Source organism: Trachemys scripta, chromosome 1 (assembly GCF_013100865.1).
Source record: "Trachemys scripta elegans isolate TJP31775 chromosome 1, CAS_Tse_1.0, whole genome shotgun sequence".
Classification (NCBI taxonomy): domain Eukaryota; kingdom Metazoa; phylum Chordata; order Testudines; family Emydidae; genus Trachemys; species Trachemys scripta.
This window is the reverse complement of record NC_048298.1, coordinates 41,466,796-41,479,238: the sequence shown is the minus strand read 5'-3', so window position 1 is coordinate 41,479,238 and position 12,443 is coordinate 41,466,796. Positions and strand designations below refer to the sequence as shown.

The 12,443-nt window shown below is 40.9% G+C and overlaps 1 protein-coding gene across 26 annotated transcripts in view; it reads right to left on the bottom strand.

Moving 5' to 3' along the window:
- CADPS2 (calcium dependent secretion activator 2) overlaps positions 1-12,443 on the bottom strand; it is a 570,146-nt gene that overhangs the window by 270,014 nt on the left and 287,689 nt on the right. The gene's annotated exons all lie outside the window — the stretch shown is intronic.

Below are 12,443 nucleotides of genomic sequence, written 5' to 3'. Positions count from 1 at the left end.
CTACAGTGATGTGGACAGCATTGATGACACTGGCATCCAGATGGTTTTGTAGACATCTTCAATTCGGTTTCAATCTGTCAAAAGCATATTCAGCAACCATTCTGCACCTGCTGAGAGTGTAATTAAAGCTTCTTTTGCCAGGTCCTATGAAATCAGGATATAGTTTCATAAGCAAAGGCAAAATGGTTTCATAAGCAGTGTCCCCAATGAGAATAGAGACAGTCACTCCATTTATGACAATGTCATTTGATGGTAACAGCATCCCAGTCTGTCCATGAATGTAGACACTCGATCAGCAGAAAATCTGGCTTCATATATTTTTCCAGTGCAGCTTATACTGGAATCCATAAATAAGCCTCTGTGGTTCACAAGGGTCTGCATAATAATGGAGTAGTATCATTTGCGGTTTATGTACTCGTGCTCCTTGAGGATGAGCAAATATGCGTACATGAGCCCCAACAATAGCCCAAACGCAGTTTTGGAAAAGCAATTATCTCAAAACCAGTGACTACTTCAGATATATTATTGTTTACGCCCACCATCTTTGGGTAAATCACACACCTGATGGCCTCTGAAACCTCCATGACCACTTTACTCTCTGTTGACTATCGAATGCCAAACTGGTTAGCAATAAACCTGTAGCAGTCTGCGGTAGCCAGCTTCTAGACAGTTATAGCAACCTGTTTGTGGATAGGTATGGCTTCCCTCATGCACGAGTCATGACACTGGAGGGTTAGGGAAAGCTGCTCACAAGGCTCCAGAAATGTGGCTTGCTTCATACAAAAGTTCTGCTGGTCAACCAATGTCTGCAGGAGAATGTGATTCCACCAGTCTATGCTTGTGGCCCTGCTTCAGAAGTGCTGATCTAGATAGAGTACATAAGCGGCTACACCAAGCTGCGAGCATCAGCAATCAATTCTATTCATCCATGTCTGTATCGCCCTCCTTCTCCATCAGGTGCCTTCAGTAGCTCGGAAACCTCCACTGGAATGTCTCCGTGTCTAATGGATGCTCTTCCTGTTTGCGAAACAGGAGTGAAAATGCAAGGAAAAGAAGCTCTTTAAATAGTACAGGAATACTTGTGGCACCTTAGAGACTAACAAATTTATTAGAGCATAAGCTTTCTTGAGCTTATATATATATATATGCATCTGAAGAAGTGGGCTGTAGCATTAGGAGCATACAGACCTAAAACATAGCTCGGCAAGATGTGTTGCAGGCTGCCACAACTTCCCGTAACATTCAGGGCAGACATTCAAGTTTCCCCACACTGTCCAAGAAGCAGGGGCTAAAGTATCCCCAGCTGTGGAGGGTGCTAGAAAGACTGGGATATGGCAGGAAATGGAGATTTGACTTGTAGCGTGGACTCCTTAGCCATGTGTTTGGGGTCTGGGTCCAGAAATTCTTAACCTCCTGCAAACCCAGGATCCACTGGCTCAAGTCTCAATAAATGTGGGCTTACGCTGCAGTGTAGCATACACTGAGAGGACCTGTCAGCTATTAACCCAAGGGTTGGAATGCTGCTAGCTATGGAGATCCCCAGACTGTTTGTTTGCTGACAGGGTTCTGAAGGGCTGAGATGTGCCATTTCTTAAGATCTGAAAAGTCCAGGGGACACACACCAACATACACTATAAAGCAGGGGTCAGCAACCTATGGCATGTGTGCCAAAGGCGGCACGCGAGCTGATTTTCAGTGGCACTCTGCTGCCGGCCTGGGGTCCTGGCCACTGGCCCTGCTCAGCCTGCTGCCAGCCTGGGGTTCCATCTGCCAGCCCCTGTAAATGTAAAATGTATTACTGGCATGCAAAACCTTAAATTACAGTGAATAAATGAAGACTTGGCATACCACTTCTGAAAGGTTGCCAACCCCTGCTATAAAGACTGAGAAATCATCTCTGAGAGAAGATCAGAGGGGAATGTATTCTGATGTTTGTTTGCTAAAGCATGGAAAATGTTATGTGGAAACCTTATGTTTGGATATTTGTAACAGAAACAAAAAAGGGGAAAGTCTATATAACGAACACCAATAAATTTATTGTCTGATAGGTTTGTTTAAAAGATACTCATATTATTTCAAATACTATTTACATGGTTTTATATGATATAAGGGTACGATTCTGTCATGGAGGGCATGGATTCTGTGACTTTCCAGGACCTCCATGACTACTTCTGCAGTGGCAGGGCTAGACCAGCTATCAGTTCCCCACCCCAGGGTATTTTTAGTAAACGTTAGCGACAGGTTGTGGGCTTCTGTGAATTTTTATTTATGGTCCTCGACCTGTCCCTGACTTTTACTAAAAACACCTGTGACAGAATTTTAACCTTAACTATATACACAGTGTTTTGTGTGCATTAAATGTTAGCTTTACTAATAAAGCGTATAGTACTCTTTCTTTGAAAATTGACTGAGAATTATTAACATCAATTTATCAAGATTTTAAATACAATAGCTCTGAGGTTTAACTCTGTGTAATGCTTTCTGAGAAGACAGAACTCTGACCAGTGCTTCAACAAAGAATAAAGCTGAGGTGAAAGAAGAAGGGGGAGCATATAGTTATAGACAAGATTGCCTGACCATCCCCCTGTCCACTACATTTGAAGGACTAAGGCCTTAATTTACATTGTTGGAGGAGGAAGCACAGGTGAACAACTATGTTTCAAGAAGCACCATAAATTAATGTAGAAGTAGAGAAAATGTTAAACACAAATATGCCTGGAAGTAAAAATGGTTACTTACAATAGAGACTGTAATTCTGTGAGATACTTGCTCCCATATGGATTCACACTCTTAGAAATGCACATGTATGGAAATAAACTCACAAGCTTCTAGTCAACAATGTCTGTTGAAGGCACTTGGCTCCCTTACTCTGGGCACCAAAGGTAAAGCAAGTACACAGCTTACGAATTAGATTGTAGCTTCTTCAGAACAGGGACCATGTTCTCCTATGTGTTTTTACTGCACACAGCACAATGGGGCACCGATCCTGACTGGGGTCCATGGGACACTCCCCAAATACAAATAATAAATTTTAATATATAAGTGGCCCAGACTCCCTTCAGTTCTTCCCACTAACTTCTTAATTTTTAGCTAATCGTTAGCCTGAGACTCTCAAAAAGTGGGAAAGATGGACCGGAAGTGTGAATCCATATGGGCAATCATCTCAGAGGACCACATTTACCATGGAAGTAACATTTTTTCTCCTTCAAAAATGTCTCACATGGATCCCAACTTTTGAAGATTAAAAAGCAGTAGTGACCCCCCGGGAGATGGATCTTTGGTGTATTAGCTGAAAAGTGATTTGAAGAACCCACACTGCTGAACTGGGCTTCAGACCTAGGGGCCAAATTCAGAAAACAATGTGAGATGGTGAGTATAGAGCTGCAAGCTTTCATGATATAGGTATTACGAAGACACACTCTGGAGTCTGGTTAGAACGAGAAAGAGGAGTGCCACAGAGACTAGTTCCACAGGTGGCTGAATGCATGCCAGATGGCAACAGTCAAGTCCACAAACCTATAAAATGATTCCCTTTGGACAATTTGTTGATATGGACAGAACCATGGTCTTATCCTCATCTGCGTGAAAGGCTTTGTCTACATTAGATTTATTTGGGAAATCTCCCATGGTTAGACAACAGTGGTGAAACACTGCTGGTCCTGTCTACATCAGATGGGCACTTTGCTGTTGCTACCAGCATTCTATAAGCAAGCCCTTAGCTGAATTGAGTTGCTGAGTAGTCATTAAGGCTGCTAATCATAATTTGGGCTTTAGGAGTTTGCTAGGACATTATCTTTCCCTGGTACATGAACTGGGATGATTTGATGGCAAATGCTCCACTCTCAGGACAAGACAGCTTCTTGGCATGGTTATCTCAATCAGGCTCCTCCTAAGAGATTGCTGTAATCTGTCACCACGATGACATTCGTCAAAACTTGGGCAACTTTGGAACTGATCAGAGGGAGGAAAGACCAGAAGCACATCAATGTGGCACCTTGTCTCTGCAGAATGCACACGCCTTGGACAGTGTGAGGGTAGTTTAGGTGAGCGCACCCTCTCTCCCTCTACCTTCAGGAGAAAGGTGAGGAGGGAATTCTCTGATTGGCAAGTTTCTCCTTTCATACCACAGCTCAGTCCTGAATGGCTAAGTTGTCCATGATGCCAAGATGGGAACGATATACATAATCAGCCCTGCACAGGCTAGGACATAACCCAGTAAATGGTGCCACAGAAGTATAAAGCCATGAGATTTAACAGCCACAGGAAGAATTACACAACTCCTCTGAGGCTCGGCTCTCAGAGCATATTGTCTTCTGGGCAGGAAACTGCTCAGGATAATTCCAACGTTTTCTGCCAAGAAAAAATGATTATATGAAGCCCCAAGGCCTAAAATTCTATTCTACTCTATTCAGATTTTTCTATCACATCCATCCCTAGAGTACCTAAGCACTGTGAACAGCATTTATACATTCTTCACAGCAGAGGACACTCCTTGAAATGACTGAGCTCTCATCAGCCAATCATCTACATACAAGTAGACACAAATGTACAAGTAATACACTGGCATTTTGTGAAAAACATCAGCACTACAGAAAAACACGAGGGTAAGACAGTGTTTATAATGCTCTGACATAGAAAAGGAGATATTTCCAGTGAAACTGATAGTGACATGAAAATAGGGGTGAGAAAGGCCAATGTCATCTTCTGATGGCATGGTGCAAATATTCTAACCCATAGCCCCCCATATCTTGTTGGGAATCTTGTCTGCTTCATGGGGCTCTAGGCAACAAGACTGATGGGTTGATTGAGAATCTGCAATCAGTCTGTCTTGTAAATATGTACCCCTCCCTTCCCCATCCATACTCCTCTTTGGGGATTCCTATAATGAGAAATACTCAGGGACAGCCATCTTGCAAAACAAGCTGTAGGAAAAGTCCCTCACCAGTATAGAAGAAAGTGATTCTACTCCTGTTACTACTTGTCACCCCGGGAAAATGAAGTCTATATCTCATAATAGATCTGATGTGCTTAAACAAGGGCGTGGATTGGGAGAGGGGATGAGGTCCAGGGTAAGGACCTTTTCTGCTGTCTGACACAGCAGAACTAGTAAGATAAGAAGGCCCGATTGAGTCAGGGTACCAAGGAACCTCTGCATGGGCCTCAAGATCCATGGTCTCATAGCAGCAAGACAAATATTGTGGTTCCTGGACACCAAGGCTTTACCTCTCTATAGGTGGCTCTCATACCAAAGTTTTGACAAGAGTGATAGCGAAAGGAGCTTTACTGGGGCTGACCACTGGGGAAGATGACAGATCCAGCCTTACCAACAAAGCAGGGCTGGCCCCACAATGCCAAAAAGACACATGGTCCAAAAACAACGCTGGAGGAGTCTCCACAGTAATCAGTACCAAAGAAACTGGCACTGATGGAGTGGACACTGTGGCATCACCCCTTTTTTGATGTACCAAAACAGTCCTGGAGAAAGACTTAGTTTTGGCACCATCCCTCTCCACGTTCCCTGATGTCAAATGGGAGCAACAGGATCTGTTGACCCTGTGTTTCTTCTGTTTCTCTCTGCTGACCAGGAATGAAAAAACGTTTATCATGAAGCTGACAGAGTCAATGTCCTTAGACCACTTAGCAGTATTAAGCATAAAGGTGTTTCAGGCACTGATCTTCATGCTTGTTGTTGACCTAGTGAAAGTACAGACTGATTTGTTAACCAGGTCTAAAAGCCACTTATCGCGAACACCTCTTTGGAACTCAGATATCTTTCAATGTTGACTATGCTGGACACTCATTACCAGACTCTGTTGCCTGGCCTTAAGAGCATCCTCTGCCAGAATGTGTTTGAAGCAGCCCTCCTGAGCTTTTGAGATTCTGTTGAAGAAGGCAGGTTATAGAGAACACCTATGAGAATGATGGTCTTCTACCAGACACTGAAGACAATGACCATGACTATCAATCACCAACATCACAGCTCTGAGTTAATCACAAGGCTTGTAGTTCATCCTCCTCACGGCACGAGCCACATCACCACTCATATTAATAGAGCCCAGCCAGGAATAAAGCAAAACCAGCCCAAGAGAAGTGAAAAGCCAAAAAAAGGGAATCAGCTGAAGAGGACTGGGGCTGTTCCTCCTTTGGAGGTTAGAAGGAACTAAAGAGCGATTGGAGGCATTTCCCCTTTTATAGTCTCATAAACCAGAATTAGGGGGAAAGTAGTAGCCAAAACAGACACTCCTTGGTAGAAACTCCATGTTTCGCTCCTCCCAAAAATGGCAATGTATATCAAGGATGCAGTTATCAAAGGAGGAATGAAAGTTTCCATTACACTATGCATTTTGAATTAATATTATAGACTCATAGACAGAGCTCTACAAATCTGTAGATATCCACTTTATATCTGCAGACCATATTTGCAGATAGCAGATTGGATGCAGATACAAACTTTGTATCTGCACAGGGCTCTACTCATGGATATGCAGGACAGAAAAGGACTTCAAGAGGTCATCAAGCCCAGCGACCTGTCCTAGACAATCCCTGACAGGTGATTGTCTACCCTCTTCTTAAAAACCTCCAGTGATGGGGATTCCACAACCTCTCTTGGAAGCCTATTCCAGTGTTTAATGATCCTTATAATTAGAAAGTATATTCCTTATATCTAACTAATCTCCCGGGCTTCAGATTAAGTCGATTATTTCATGTCCTATTTTAAGTGGACATGGCGAACAATCAATCACCGTCCTCTTTATAACAGTCCTTAACATATTTGAAGACTATGATCCAGTCCTCCCTCAGTCTTTGTTTCTCAAGACTAAACACGTCTAGTTTTTTTTAACCTTTTCTCATAGGTCAGGTTTTCTAAGCCTTTTATCATTTTTGTTGCTCTCTTCTGCTTGTCCACATCTTTCTTAAAGCTTGGCACGCAGAACTGGACACAATACTCCAGCTGAGGACGCATCAGTGCCAAGTAGAGTGGGACAATTACCTTCTGCGTCTTACATATGACACTCCTGTTAATACACTCCAAAATGATACTAGCCTTTTTTGCAATTGCATGACATTGTTGGCTCATATTCAATTTATGATCCACTATAGCCCCCAGATCCTTTTTGGCAGTTGCACTGCCTAATCAGTTATTCCCTATTTTGTAGCTGTAGATTTGAGTTTTCCTTCCTAAGTGTAGTACTTTCCACTTGTCTTTATTGAATTTCATCTTGTTGAATCCAGACCAATTCCTCATTTGTCAAGGTCATTTTGAATTCTAATCCTGTCCTCTAATCCAAGCCCTCACAGCTTAGTGTCATCTACAAATTGTATACACATACTCTCCACTCCATTATTCAGGTCATTAATGAAAATATTAAATAGTACTGGACTCACAACAGACTCTGTGGGACCCCACAAGATATGTCTTCCCAATTAGGCGGCTTACCATTGATAACTACACTAAGTACAGTAGTCATGTGCCCACTTTATAGTAATTTCATGTAGCCTCTATTTACCTAATTTGCTTATGAGGCTGTCACATGGGACTGTGTCAAAAGCCTTACTAAAATCAAGACGTATCATGTCTACATCTTCTGCCACTATCCACTATGCCAGTAACCCTGTCAACGGAGGAAATTAGGTTGGTTTGGCATGACCTGTTCTTGATATATACATGCTGGCTATTACTTATTACTCTATTATTCTCTAGGTGCTTACAAATTGACTGTTTAATACGTTGTTCCAGTACTGTACTGAAGTGAGGTTGACTGGTCTCGAATTCTCTGGGTCATTGTTCCCCTTTTTAAAGACATACACTGTTTGTCATTATCCAGTCCTCCATGACTTAACTCATCCTCTGAGTTCTCAAAGATAATCTCTAATGGTTCCAAGATTGCTTCAGCTAGTTCCTTAAACTCCCTAGGGTTCAACCTGCGTACCTGAATACATCTAACTTATCTAAATATTCTTTAACTTGTTCTTTTCCTATTTGGGGTTGCGTTCTTTCCCCCACTGTTGTTAACATTAATTGTGTTAATTATCTGGTCACCATTAACCTTTTTAATGAAGACTGAAGCAAAATAGACATTGAACACCTCAGCCTTCGTGATGTCATCCATTATGCACTCTCCTTCCTCACGTAATAGTGGATGTACACTTTCCTTCATCTTTTTCTTGCTCCTAATGTACTTATAGAACCTCTTTTTGTTGCCTTTTATGTCCCTTGCTAGGTGTAACTCATTTTGTGCCTTTTTACTCATTCTTAGCAATTTGCCCATGCTTCCTGTTTTTGTAGGATTCCTTTTTGATTTTCAGGTCATTAAAGAGCACATGATGGAGCCATATTGGCTTTTTACTATTCTTCCTATCGTTCCTTCACATTGGGATAGTTTGCTGCTGTGCCTTCAGTATTGTCTGTGAGAAGCTGCCAGCTCTCCTAAACTCCCTTTTCGTTCAGATTTTCTTCCCAGGGGACCTTACCAATCAGTTCTCTGAGTCTATTAAAGTAAGTCTATTGGTCTTATTTCACTCCTTCCCTTCCTTAAAATCATGAAATCTATCATTTAACTATTACTTTCAACCTAGCTGCCTTTTACCTTCAGATTCACAACCAATTCCTCCCTGTCAGAATCAAGCCTAAAATGGTTGTCCCGCTTGTTATTTCCTCCATTTTCTGAAAGGACAAGTGTCCACAATACATTCCAAAAGCTTGCTGGACACACACTGTTTTGCCGTATTACTTTTCCAGATGTCTGGATAGTTTAAGTCTCCCATTGCTACCAGATCTTATGTTTTGGATATTTCTGCTGCTTGTTCTAGAAATGCCTCATCCGCCACCTCCTCCTCCTAATTTGGTGATCTGTAGTAGACCCTGACTATGATGTTTCTCCTATCCCCCCCACTCCTTTTAACTTCACCTGGAGATTTTCAGCTGGTCTGCCTCTCACCTCCTTCTGGACCTCATAACAAATGTATTATATTCTTGATATATAATGCAAATTTCCTGCCTTTTTTCCTTGCCTGTCCTTCCTGAACAAGCTATACCCCTCTTTACCAATATTTCAGACATGAGATTTAAGTCTTGGTGATACCCTGTAGCCTATAGGACTAACTCACCCACACACGCAGGCAAGCAGGTTAGTCCTATAGGCTACAGGGTATCACCAAGACTTAAATGGGATATATATATATTCTTATAGTTTAAGTATTTAGTTTATTGTAATAGGTTTATAAATTTATATTAAAAATAAGTTTGGCTGTAATGCAAGAGACCTACAAGCCAAAAACCTACATGTTAAGCTAAAGCAAAGTTAGCATATCTATAGTGGGCACTTTTACCCAGAAAGTAAAGTTGACCTTTATCTTGTTATCCAAATAGATAAAGTATCCACGCCTATGTCTAAGACCTTTACCTAGATCAGAGGTCGGCAACCTTTCAGAAGTGGTGTGCTGAGTCTTCATTCATTCACTCTAATTTAAGGTTTTGCTTGCCAGTAATACATTTTAATGTTTTTAGAAGGTCTTTTTCTATAAGTCTATAATATATAATGAAACTATTGTTGTATGTAAAGTAAATAAGCTTTTTAAAATGTTTAAGACGCTTCATTTAAAATTAAATTAAAATGCAGAGCCCCCCGACCGGTGGCCAGGAGCCGGGCAGTGTGAATGCCACTGAAAATCGGCACACATGCCATAGGTTGCCTACCCCTGACATAGACCAACAAACAATGAAGAATGGCACAGGGTATTTTTCAGTGTTGTTCCCACAGACTTAACAAGTACACCACAAGAGACTGATGTGTGTACATACCTGTCACCAATACGCATATACATATTACCCTATGGGGTAAGCATACCCTAACATTTTGTGGGTGAGGAATGAAATTTGGGCATAGGAGGAAGGATTTCCAGCACTTTGCCCTATAAAAGAGGTAACCCACCTCGATAGAGTACTCCATCTCCATTCTCACTTACATTCTATTTCCATTCTCTCTCTCTATCTATTCTATCTATTTACGATGACTGCTACTATTAGTAGGCTATACTTGTCCTTCTTAAACTTTAAGTTTCAAGGGAACTAGGCTAAGCTTAGTCTCCCTAAGTTTTATTCTTAGTTTGTTTATTAGGTTTTGACTTTAAGTTTAAGTTAGTCAAGTAAACCCTAATTTAGTTTTGATAGCTCTTGGCATTAGATTTTTCTAAGCACGGCATCCCTCACTCAAGAATTGAGAAACCTGAACTGCAAAGCTGGTCCTGTGTCTCTTACCACCAGTTTATCAAGGAAGGGTGTGAGTATATTAGCCAAAGCTTTGTTGCATATAATACTATATTATCATATGTATCTTTTGAATAGCAGTAATGCAATTGCAACTTTGTATTTTACCATTTGTATTTTACAATTTACTTACTATTATTGATTTTAATAAAAAGTCTTTATGGCTATATCTGTCTCCATGTGAGCTTTGTAAATTCTGTGGAGCCTGATTCGGGACAAGAACTTTTATCTTCCAATCAAACAGATTGGTGAGCCTAAAACCCATACTATTAATATTAATGATTAATTATTATTATTTATTAATAAATTAAAATAAATTGTGAAACCTCTAGTTGAGACAGTTATTCAAGAATATGCTTCTGGGGAAGTTTCTACCAAAACCCAGGAAGTCTATGGTTAGATTATGACCTACAGCATGTAGCTCATAGGGAAAGTTTACTTCCTTCTATTATATTAAACTGTAACACAAGAAGTCTACAGGCCTGTATCCTGTAAGATATTAGCTGGAGCCTAACTTAGCATACGTGTGGTTAAGTAGGGCATAACCCTTGGCACAGATCACAGTTACCTTTAGATTTTGGGAAGAAATGAGGAGTTTGCTCAATGGTAGGAGTTAGAATTCTCCAGTAAGTGCTACTGCAAGACACATGGAAGTAATAACCGCAAATCCGCTTAAGTAAGGGGTGATGGTACAATCATGCATTGCAATGGTAGTTACACATATCAATATGCTAACCTATAGAATTAGTACCCCTCATTATTATATTGGTATAAAAGCTAAATATGGCCATGGAGGACTGAGCAGGAGCAGATGATGCTCAGGTCCCATAACAGGGTAGTCACCACATGGTCCGGGACTGTTCTTTCCTGGCCCTCTTCCATTCCATTCTGCTTCTTTTCTACCCTTCAATTCACTGCAGGTCTTGGACCATCAGACACTGCATGCCAGACACAGGACTGGTCCTTTTGTCTCTTACCACCAGGTCCTCAACTAAGGATGTGAATATGCAATTCTAAGAGTTTATGCATAGAATGATACCACAGATAACCCCAATCCTGTATTATCACGATCTTGTTATGTGGATTGGATATTTTCTAGCTTTATCCATTATTTTAACAAAGGTATCTAAGGTTTTACTTAGTCCTCAGTGTGAGTGTCCTTGGCATCCACCCAAGATTCCCCACAAGATACTGAACTCCATAGTGTGAATTCGGTGTAGCCTCATTCTGGGGGGAAGAACCTTATCACAGTCAGATCAATTAGCCATAAATCTAAACATTATCAACCTTAGAAAAGGTCAGGCAACAAGCATGAAGGCCGATATTTCTTATATATTTTTATTTTAGCTAGGATTACTAAGGGTGATATTATTCATTCACAGCAAGATTTTTTAAAATTACCAACGTTCTTTGCCTCACTAATGATTTGTAGCACTGATTTCCACAAATTATGTATTGCATATAAAAGTATTTCATTTTAATAATTTTAAACTAGTTACCTTTGAATTTAAATTAGGTGTCACCTTGCTTTTGTATTACAAGAAACAACCTATTATATGCTTGCAAAACGCAGCTTTTAGGGGAGCTTTTGTCCCATCACCCTTTATGGTTAAATATTATGCAGATAAGTTGTTTAGCTTCAATGTAATGTCCTTATCTACCTTAATTATGCACTTTACTGCCTGGCAGCCAAGTGGGCTTACTGAACATCTTTGCTGGTTTCCTATTTCTGAGGGCTTGTTTACACTTAACAGGGGATCGACATGTGGCGATCAATGCATCGGCAGTCGATTTAGCGGGTCTACTGAAGACCCACTAAATAGACCGCAGATCGCTCTTCCATCTCTACTGCACTGATTCAAGAAGAGTAAGGGGAGTCAACGGGAGAGCGTCTCCCATTGACATCAAGTAGTGTGGACCCCGTGGTAAGTAGATCTAAGCTACGTCGACTCGAGTTACACTATTCACGTACTCAAACTGTGTAGCTTAGATTGACTTTTCCCTGTAGTGTAGACAAGGCCTGATATAGTTAAAAGTTCTTTCTACTTTCTTTAGATCTTTGCCTGTTTGCTCTTCAAGCCAATACAAAACTGCTCAATTTTACAGTGAAAAATAGATTGCATGACACCTAGTAATTCATGACATCAGAATCTCAACTATAGTTACCATGGAGTGG